At 39.6% G+C, this 10,966-nt stretch overlaps 1 pseudogene; it reads right to left on the reverse strand.

Annotated features, from left to right (window-relative positions):
* The window catches only part of LOC107297209, a 29,685-nt pseudogene extending 21,347 nt beyond the window's left edge, over positions 1 to 8,338 (reverse strand).
* Positions 8,339 to 10,966: the final 2,628 nt, after the last annotated feature.

The raw sequence follows: 10,966 nt of genomic DNA on the forward strand, positions 1-10,966 counted from the left end.
ACGATCTTTTCTGGTGTCCACTCATTTCCTCTCATTGTTTCAACATTACATGGAATATCTGAATCAATAGATCTTTTATAGCGATCTAAATGATCATAAATAGGGATTCCCAGTGTCTGTTTAGTTCTTAGGGGTAATAAAAAGAAAGATGGTTTAATCCATCCTAAAACACATGATCCACCCCAGTTACCAGGCAAACGTTCATAGGCTTGGTTCCCACAAATCCAATACATATTCTTTGGGGCTATCCATTTGCTGTTATCTGTTTTATTTAAATAAGTTCCCCATCCAGTGAAATTAAACTTTTCTGGTGCACTTTGATTCTCTACACTTGTCCATTGTTTATATTTACCATCCCAATATCGCAAACATATCAAATCTCCTACCTTTTTAGTTCCATTTCTCTTAAAACAGTTTCTTCCTACTAGATTAGTACTTAGGGTCCATATAATCTGTTGGTTATTTCCAGATCGCCCCGTAATATTTCCTTGCTTAGTCATGTTGTTGAAGATCACTGGGTCTGCTTCTAATGCTTCCCAAGGCCACTGTTGTCCCATATTAGTTCCTCCACATAGAAAACAATTTTTAACGGTCAAGGTTTTGGCTATATCCTCGGCCATATCCATAAACAAGTTACTTGCTTTCTCACTAATATCTATTTCCTTTTCCAATTGTCTTAAAGTATTATAAACTGACCATCCTATTGTTTTAACTTCCCCTGCATATATCTTTTCTTTCTTTATAGTAATATAAGTTGATGGATCTAATCCTGTACCATCTATCCCAAATCCATAACTTACTAATATTGTACAGGCATCAAACCGTATTAAAGCCTTTTCTGTCCCTTTTTCTAATATTTTTGTGGAATTAACATATATTAATCTTCCTTCACTTTCAGGTCTCTGTCTCGCTCCTGTTTTAGCTAGACCTACATATATACTAAAATTTAAATATGTTGGCATTGATGGATCATAACATTGTATCTTCTTGCTTAGTAAAGAGTCAACAAAGGAGCGCTCACCAAACTCTGCTTGAGTTTGTTTGCATACAAATCTTTATTCAAAACAACATAGCTCATTTATAATCCCAAAATTTTTCTCAACTCCTTCGTTTTAAACAAGGGTTGAATTACAATTCCTTCAATTCTCTTAGATATTATGTTTTTATCAGTGTGTCCTGCACACAGACATAAAAACATAAAAAAAATAAAACAACAACAGTATAGGTGTATTCAAGTTCTTCTCATATTTATAAGAATGGGTATTAAATTTCACATCCACCCCACCTTCCTCAAACCAGAATTCTGAGCAGAAAAAAAAGTTAAAAAGATCAGAAAACACCCCCCCCCCCCTTTTTCTTTTCTGTCCCTCTCGCTCTTAAAGCAACACAGCCAGTGAAAAACAAAGAGACAGGAAAAGAAGAGGAAATTACACAAAAATTTCACCACATGCATTTCCATTTCACTTTTACAGCAACAACAACAAATCTGCAGTTTACTGTTTCTTTCACAGTCTGGGATGGGGGAGAAACTCACTCACTCACACACACACACACACACACACACAGAGAGAGAGAGAGAGAGAGAGAGAGAGAGAGAGAGAGAGAGAGAGAGAGAGAGAGAGAGAGAGAGAGAGAGAGAGAGAGAGAGAGAGGATCAGCATATCCACACATTCATTTCCATTCAAACTGCTTGTATAAACACTTTCACATACAGATATTACATTTCATACTTTCTCTTGACAAATCAATAACTATTATTATAATTTCAAGGAGCTGTTCAAAAGCCAATGAGCTCCTTTCCCTCCCCTAGTAAAAACTATCCTCTTCTTCCCACACTGAGTAAACTTGCTGCTCTCTCTCGCGTTTAGGGCAATCTTTTTTAAAAGTGGCCCTTCATTCCACATCCAAAGCACGTTCTCTCCCTATTCTGGTATCCACCTCGAAATCCTCCAAATCCCCTTCCTCTACTCCCATTAACATACTGGTTCCTTTCATCCCTCCTATATTTTGTCTCAAAGGGACTCTGCTTATCCCCAAACTCTCTTCTAGGAGGTTTTTCCTGCTTCATCACTTGCTGTACTGTTGCTACCATCATCTTACTTTTCTTCCTTACTTTCTCTGTATCCCTCTGAACATACACTTTCCTCCTTCTCTGGCTGTTGTTGGGGCCAGGTTCCAATTCCTCCCACCAAACAAAGCAACACAAATTCACCACATCTTTAGTCAAATTTAATCTATCAATTATCTTATTATAAGGCAACTTACCCCAATTACTTAGTAGGAGTCCTAAAGGACTCCCTGTATCTATGCTCAACCTAGGATTCTTTCTATATTTTTTTTTCCACATTTCCTTTCGGGAACACTCCGAGAATTGCCCATACTGGTTTACCGTACTGTTATCTTATCCTTACCAACCTAATGAGACCACCTTTCGCTTCACCAAGCTCCTGCTTCCCCTTTTTCTCCACCAATCCTCTCATGAGGGTATGGCAAATACCGAAGGGTCAGCTCCCACTCCGTCTTGCTACCCCCTGTGGTACTTGGGACGTCTAATGCACTCCTCTCACAGATCTCAGATTCAAACAGTCCTACCCAGTGCTCCCCCAACTGCCTAGGTGGTTTTTTGTATCTGGCCACCCCAGATTTTACTCACCTAGGTTTGTGCATGAAGTTACCCGGTTTTTCCTGAGGCCGGCAATCTCTATTCCTGGTTCCCTCACCCTTCGTTTCTATTTGCAACTTCTATTTAGGTTCGTAGGGCTCCAGAGTTTGTTCAGCACCCACCGCTCCTGGAGTTCGAAGCTGGACTGTCGAACTCGACAGGGCATGCCTTCCACATCATCCTCCAAGTTAGGGAGTCCCGAACGAAATCCTGTTGAGTCCCGGGTTTCGGCACCAAAATTGTTAGACACCAAAATAGTCACAAATTGAAATCCACTCTGAGTTACAATGATAATTATAAAATATAAAATATGATTACATGATAATACTAAAAGCATATATATTTTTATTTTTAAATTTCCTCCACAGTATTACTGTAGAAAATGCTGTTAACATAAACAGGCATTATTTGAGGCATACAAAATATTTCAATCCTGAAATATCCTGACCCCCAAACAGCCATTTTGAAGTCAGAACAAATCACTGCAACATCACCAAACATGTTCCAATATTGGAACAAGTTGTTTGGATCTTGCTAGTCAGAATCGGAGAATTGGTCACAGCCACACTGCTGCGGCCACTTCACTGCCCCCCTGCTCTGGTGGAACCACCACAGCCCCCACCATACCACCACATGCTCCACATCCCGGTTGTCCCTCCGCCACTGGCCCTCCCCACCCCTCGTCCTCCGCTGCCTTGCACCGGGCAATTCCCCATGGGACAATCTTCCTGGCCGTTATCCCCACATGAGATAACTCACCAAATGCCAGGGCGGAGAGAGAGCAGGAGGCCGCTCCACCCCATGGCTGTGTGGTGGGCTGCTCCCCCCCAAGGGCCATGGGTCACAGGTGGCAGGGCGCACTGGCTGGCCCTCCTGCCCATGCTCACCATTTACACATTCATTGAAATCTCCACACCATGCAGATTTTTTAAAAAAATATATTTTATTGATTTTTTTAATATAAACACCTTGATATTTGGTAAACAGCGTGTTGTCTGGGTTTATATTTACAAAGTAATCACTAACAGTTAGTTTCTATATTCCAAAATCCACATACGGTAATAGCTTTGCTTGATTTTCTCTTCTTCCAATAATATTCTCTTTGCAACCTTAAATTAATGCAATTCTTATTAATTTGATAGGTAACAATTAAATATATTTTTCCCTAAAATTTCTACCAATAATAATCACATCAATATCATGCTTCTTTTCTATCTGGTCATCTTGATTGCCTCATCATAAATCCTGTTTACAATTCTTATTTAAATTTATTTTCTCTACAATATTCAAAATTTTTCTACTGGTTAAAATTTTCCCAGAGTTAATTACCTTAAAGTATTTAAGTCTATTATCATGTCTTAAAAAATAAGTAAGAAAAAGACACAAAAGAAAGACATAGAAAAAGAAAAGACGTGAGAGAGAAAAAGAAAAAAGAGAAAAAAAGGAGAAAAAATAAGAAAATAATATAGTACTTAAAATACATATCCCTCTTAAACTAGTATACACTTATTTCCAATTTTTTCTGTTCTTTTTACCCATAATTAAACCTATGTTTAATCTTTAAATGTTCCATTTAATAAATCCAATCATCTAATCTTTTAACTCGATTCAAAACATTTTTCCCATTTTTAGTTATCCATTGGAATTTTCTTAAAATCAATTACATTTAAATATCTAAAACATTTCCTTTATGTTGATCATCCCACACATTTTTATAGTTCTCATATCGAAAAACAAAAGAAAAAAAGAAAAGAAAAAATACTGTCTTACTTGGAGGGTTCATTCCTCTTAAACTAAAATCTTTCTATTTCTTCAACCATATTCAAACAAGTGTTTAATTTTTAAATATTCCCTCTGATACACCCATCATCTAATTCCTCAATTCTCACTTTAGCCCTCTTCTTTTGCCAAGCATCTTTCCCAATCAATATATTCCGTTGCATCAAAGAGTCTTTCCATAATCTTGTAAATGTTGTTGTAGATATAGTAGGCAAATCAAACATCATGTCTTTGTAAAAAGATTTTGCCCCTTCATATTCATTGAAGATTTCTCTCATCATCCCTTGTCTCCCCGTTTCTTGTGGTACTCCCAACAGCTCAGCAATCCATTTTGTAAAATCTTTTTCCTTATCCTCAAATTTACTTTGTGGTCTTAGAGTTATCTTTTCCATGTTCAATGATTCTTGTAAGTCCTTCTCCACTTGAGTCTCCACTAGCTTATATTCAGTTGCTTGCTTTACATGATCTCTATCTTTTTTTGTTTTCTGATCATTTGATTGTTGTGACGTTAAATTGAGAATGCATTCATTTAAATTTTCAAATTCATTTTTAATTTCCTCATGGTTTGAAGTTAATATCATTTGCATTTGTTGTAACAAAACATACATTTCCTCCTGGTATTTATTTTTTCTTGGTATATTCTTTCTGCAGATCTCTGATGCTCCATAATGACCAAAAATCCTTTCTGTGCCAATCACTTTAAAGTCGCAATTTAAAAAATATTAATAATCCAGGAAGGTAAATTTTTCCTAAGTTTTATAGTTCTCACTTTGTAGATAGTCCACATTTTCTTTTGTTACGGCTGCTCTTTGTTTAATCAAAACCGTGAAGGTCACGACAACAGGCTTTTCTTTCTGGGCTGTATATTTAGAGCATTATTTTCATCCACCACTAGATGTCAGCACCAGTCCATCTTTCAATTTTCTGTATTTTCTTTCCCCGTAAACTTAATTCGCCGCTTCCATTTAGAGGAGGGTGGAACAAAGACACCACCCCTCACTTTCGGAGGATTTTTACTTCTGGGTTTTTTCTTTTTTTTCTCAGGAAATCAATCAGGTAGAAGAGAGAAAATCAATATTCTTACCCAGTTCAGTCACGCTGTTTACAATCAGGCTTAGTTTAGTGCTTTTTGGCTTCAGCTGCATGTAGCTTGGGCTAGACTCACGAATGATGCTAGCCTTTCTTCTGTCGGTTTTTGGAGGGCTTTCCCCAGATGTCGGGATAGACCACCGTCTCCCCAGGATCGGCGGGGCTTCCCTCCTTCCTTGCCACCTCTCCGGGGTGGCTTTGGGCCCATTTAGCGTCCCCAAACAGAGAGAAATCAGCCGTAGGGATCGGATCGTCTGGATCCCTCAGCTGGCGTACTAGCTGTGCAGAACCGGAAGCCACCATGCAGAATTTTTTTGCAGTTTCCAAGGAACCAGAACCCATGGAGGGAGGGAGGACAATGCCAGCTCCATACCAAGCTGGCTTTTTTGATTTTGTGAGCTTTAGAGGGGAGGCAATGCAAACATGGTTGACCTGATTAGCATACAGGGAGTCCTCGACTTACAACCATTCATTTAGTGACTGTTCAAAGTTACAACAGCACTGAAAAAATGACCGGGGAGATTTGTCCCACAGTGAATCGCCCGGTGTGATGCAGCAGGGGATGAGATGTGGGGGTTGAGTGGTGGGGGAGGGCCAGTAGTGTAGCAACATCCGGGGCATGGAACACGTGGCGGTGTGGCAGGGTTGCGAGGGCTGGCTGGGGCGGAATGATCTGGAATAGGTCGGCTGAGGCGGGGGGCCCTGGTGAAGTGGCTGCAGTAATGAGGCCATGGCCAATTCTCCTAGACCCCTTGCTTGTAGGTTTCCAAACTCCAAACAGATCATTTTGATTGCAAAGGGGAAGTAGCCATCCATTCTGATTACTTCTTGGAACAGCCCATTTTGGAACCACAATACTTCCAACCGTGAACAGAGTCTGAAGTGGCCATTCTGCAGTTGGAAAGGAATTATTCAATATTAAAATGTTTTACACACCTCTAAGTGCTACAACATAGGCTTCCTGTATATGTCAAATGATACTTACAAGAGAAACGGAAAAAACAAAGGGAAAAAACAGACCAACCTATCAAAAATAGTGCCATAAAAACAGAATAGAAACACAAGTTAAGATAGGCAAGAAATACCATTCACTCGTGGACAGGTCGGATCTACTCAAGTTTAGTGGTCCTGGTCTACCTAATGTGGGGTTCCAAGAGTTCCTTGACCGTCTACACTAGAGTCTTGGTGACTTGATATAAAAAGTTTCTAGGACCTCGTGACCCCTTGATGGTCTCCTGACCTAAAGAGCTGATGTAGTTCCCATCTTCAAAAAAGGAAAAAGAATGGATCCAGGAAATTACAGACCTATCAACCTGACCTCAATACCTGGGAAGATTCTGGAAAAGATAATCAAACAACGAATCAGTGAACACCTAGAGGCAAACAAAGTCATTACTAAAAGCCAACATGGGTTTGTCAAAAACAGATCATGCCAGACAAATCTTATTGCGTTCCTTGACCAAGTGACAAAATTAGTGGATCAGAGGAATGCTGTGGATATAATTTACTTGGACTTCAGTAAGGCATTTGATAAAGTACATCACAACCTACTACTTGATAAGATAGAAAAATGTGGGTTAGACAGCATCACCACCAAATGGATTCGTAGCTGGCTGACCGGCCGTACTCAGCGTGTGGTCCTCAATGGAACCGCATCTACATAGAGGGAAGTGTGTAGTGGGGTGCTCCAGGGCTCTGTTCTGGGCCCAGGGCTCTTCAACATCTTCATCAGCAATTTGGACGAGGGGATAGATGGGGAACTCATCAAATTTGCAGACGACACCAAGCTGGCAGGAATAGCCAACACTCCAGAAGACAGGCTTAAGATACAGGAGGATCTGGACAGACTTGAACACTGGGTGCTATCTAACAAAATGAAATTCAATGGTGAAAAAAGTAAGGTTCTACATTTAGGCAAGAAAAACCAAATGTACAGGTATAGTATAGGGGGTACCTTGCTCAATAGTAGTAACTGTGAGAGGGATCTCGGAGTCCTCTGTGGACAATCACTTAAATATGAGCCAGCAGTGTGCTGCAGCTGCCAAAAAAGCCAACACAGTGCTAGGCTGCATTAACAGAGGGATAGAATCAAGATCACGTGAAGTATTAATACCACTTTACAATGCCTTAGTAAGGCCACACTTGGAATACTGCATCCAGTTTTGCTCACCACAATGTGAAAAAGATGTTGAGACTCTAGAAAGAGTACAGAGAAGAGCAACAAAGATGATTAGGGGACTGGAGGCTAAAACATATAAGGAATGGTTGCTGGAATTGGGTATGTCTAGTTTAATGAAGAGAAGGACGAGGGGGTACATGATAGCAGTATTCCAATATCTCAGGGGCTGCCACAAAGAAGAGGGAGTCAAGCTATTCTCCAAAGCTCCTGAAGGCAGAACAAGAAACAACAGATGGAAACTAATCAAGGAGAGAAGCAACCTAGAACTAAGGAGAAACTTCCTGGCAGAACAATTAACTAGTGGAACAACCTGCCTCCAGAAGCGTTGAATGCTCCAACACTGGAAGTTTTTAAGAAGAGACTGGACAGCCATTTGTCCGAAATGGTACAGGGTTTCCTGCCTGAGCAGGGGGTTGGACTAGATGACCTCCAAGGTCCCTTACAACATTATTATTATTATTATTATTATTATTATTATTATTATTATTATTGTTGTTGTTGTTGTTGTTGTTGTTGTTGTTGTTGTTGTTGGCATTAGAGATTTCATTGGTGTCACTGGGATCCAACTACACTTTTTTCTTGCGACAATGCAAGACACTGGAGGTCAGCTTCTTCTGCAACCTTAACATACTATGGAAAAGAAGCACTACATGTAGATTAGAAATGTCATTCAGAAAATAAAACTTGATCTGTGAAGATGACATGGGAAATTATTTTAAGTATCTAAATGTAACTGATTTTGAACAGTGATATATCTACGTAGGAATCTTAGATAACAGCCTACATGCTGGTTTAATAATGAGAAGCTGTGAAAATCAGTATGTGGGCTTGCCAAAGAACCGTTTGAGGTCTGGACGGACCATAAAAACCTTGAGGCCTTGCAGACACCACGGCGCCTATCCCCGAAACCTGTTTGATGGGCACAATACTTTCAACGGTTTCGCTTTCGGCTGAAATATGTGCCGGGGGTAGGAACTTCTTGGTGCACTCTCTGTCATGTATGCCCCAGTACAATAGCCAGCAGGAAGAGGTAGTACAGGCCATTATGCCTCCCTTCAAGCAGTCAGCCACTCAGGCTGTGCGCAAACCGGCAGACAACCTGGTCCAGGAGCTGCACAGAGCAAGCCAAGGTGACCCCTGGCTTCTGGGACATCATGCCCTCCTACCTCAGAGGGAGGGGTTGGCGTGGAAGGGTAACAGGCTCTACATCCCACAGGCATTAAGGCCTCAGGTGCTATGGAAGTGCCATGACATTAAACAGGCTGGTCACTTTGGGTTCCTCAAAACCCTGCACCTGGACTTCAGGTGGGACGGCGCGCCGATGGTGGCTCTTTTGGAGCCGTCCGCTTGGGAAGGCGTCAGAGCCAGCATGAACAGCGGTCAACAGCTGTTCAGCGGCTTGGAACCTTGTGCCCCGGGCGAAGGGGTCGAGGTGAGTATTCCTGGATAGGAGTAGCGTCCCAAAGCTCTCCCCTTATTTTGGGAGAGCGAAATTGGGTACTCCTCCGGAGTCCGGGAGATCTCCGTCTCCCAAGCGCCTTTGTTCCCTTTTTTTTGGGAACAAAGCCAGTTGTTGCCTCCACTTCTGTGAATTACAGAGAATGGTGAGCAAAAAATAACCAGACGGAACTGACCAGGGGAAACTGGACTTGAGCAACTTAAGACTTTAACTCAATTTATTAACATCTTCTTTAAAGTTAAGTTGAAATGAGGAAAAAAAATGGCTGCGGTTTGCCGTTTTTCTATAGATGAGAGTGATTTTTCTTTTTAACTTTCACTTTCCTGCAGCGCTGAAGGAAGAGGGAAATTGTTACCCCTTGGCTTAGGGTTGTAACATTGATATATTTTTTGGGGGTCTATGGAAAGTTTTGGTGACTATTTTTTTTTTCTTTTAATGGAGAAAATTCTGGATTTGGATTTTGGATTTCCCCCCCTGCTTTTTTTTCTTTCTCCGAGGCTTGGATTAAAGAAGTTTGAAAAATGGCTTTGTTTAATGGAACTTCCGCTTTGTTTAAAGATCTTCAACAGTCTAATTCTGAATTCATCTCCTCTTTATCCTCACCGATGGCTTTGTTTGAAGATTTATAAAAGGTTTTGAAATATAATATCTGCTTTGCATGGTACTGCAGATTACATAGAGGTCGGAATGGAGGAAAAAGTGGAGCCTGTAAAAGTGGAAATTGGATTGGAAATGATTCAAGAGGAAGATTTGGATTTTTCTTTATGGAAGGAGGGAGAAGTGGAAGAAATAGCTGCAAAAGCGGAAACTGGATCGGAAACAACTAAAGAAAATTTACAAGAATACAGAGAAGAGGCAGTGATGGACTTAGCTGTGACTTTGGGATGTAAAAAATTTCTTTATGAATATCTTTACCTTTTAATACCATAACGTAAAGTTCCCTTCGTCAACCCCCTATAATAACGAATAAAGAATTCTCATAGAACATTACTTTAATATGTCCAAGAAAACAAACTCTATAATTCCCTAATTAAAATTTCTATTCTTGGAGGAGGAAATGGGGTATATCGGTGGAATTGTGGAATTATATATATGGAAAATTATAGTATTGTATATCAAGGGAAGCAGTGGAGATATATTATTGTTTATTATCTTGTAATGAAATTATATAGGGTTTTGTTTAGAGAAAAAAAAATTAATAATGATGGTTTAGATTAATAAAACTGATATATCCTTTTTTCTTATTATTTTAAAAGATCATAAATATTTGATTATGGCATTAATTGTAGGGGTGATGGTATACTATATATAACTGTAGGGGTGATGGAATGTATTATATATAATTGATAAATTGAAGATATGGCAAAGTTTCTTGTATGATTAAGGGATTGGTGAGGATGGATTGGCGATATTTAGATAGATTATACTAGCTTATATTTGATTATCTTTTTATGAGTTAAAGTATGTTTATATTAGATTAGTTTATATTGGGTAGTTTTATATAGATTTGGGAAGATGAATGTTTAATCCTGTAATCAGTTCCGGGAAGTCTGGGGGGGTTAGGGGGGGATGGGGATGGGAGGGAGTATAGAAATAGAGTTAATAGTATAGACTTAAGGGGGAAGTAGGATACATTAAAATAATAATAGATTAACCATATGTATAACTGAGTTAATTATATTGAAATAATTTGAATTGTATAAGTATGATTTTGTTTTGATTAATTGATGGCCTTGCCACCATGTTAAATAAAAACCAATAAAAATTTTGTTGGAAAAAAAAAAAAAACCTGCACCTG

The sequence above is a fragment of the Protobothrops mucrosquamatus genome, unplaced genomic scaffold, assembly GCF_001527695.2.
Source record: "Protobothrops mucrosquamatus isolate PMUCROS unplaced genomic scaffold, P.Mucros_1.0 scaffold3182, whole genome shotgun sequence".
NCBI lineage: Eukaryota > Metazoa > Chordata > Lepidosauria > Squamata > Viperidae > Protobothrops > Protobothrops mucrosquamatus.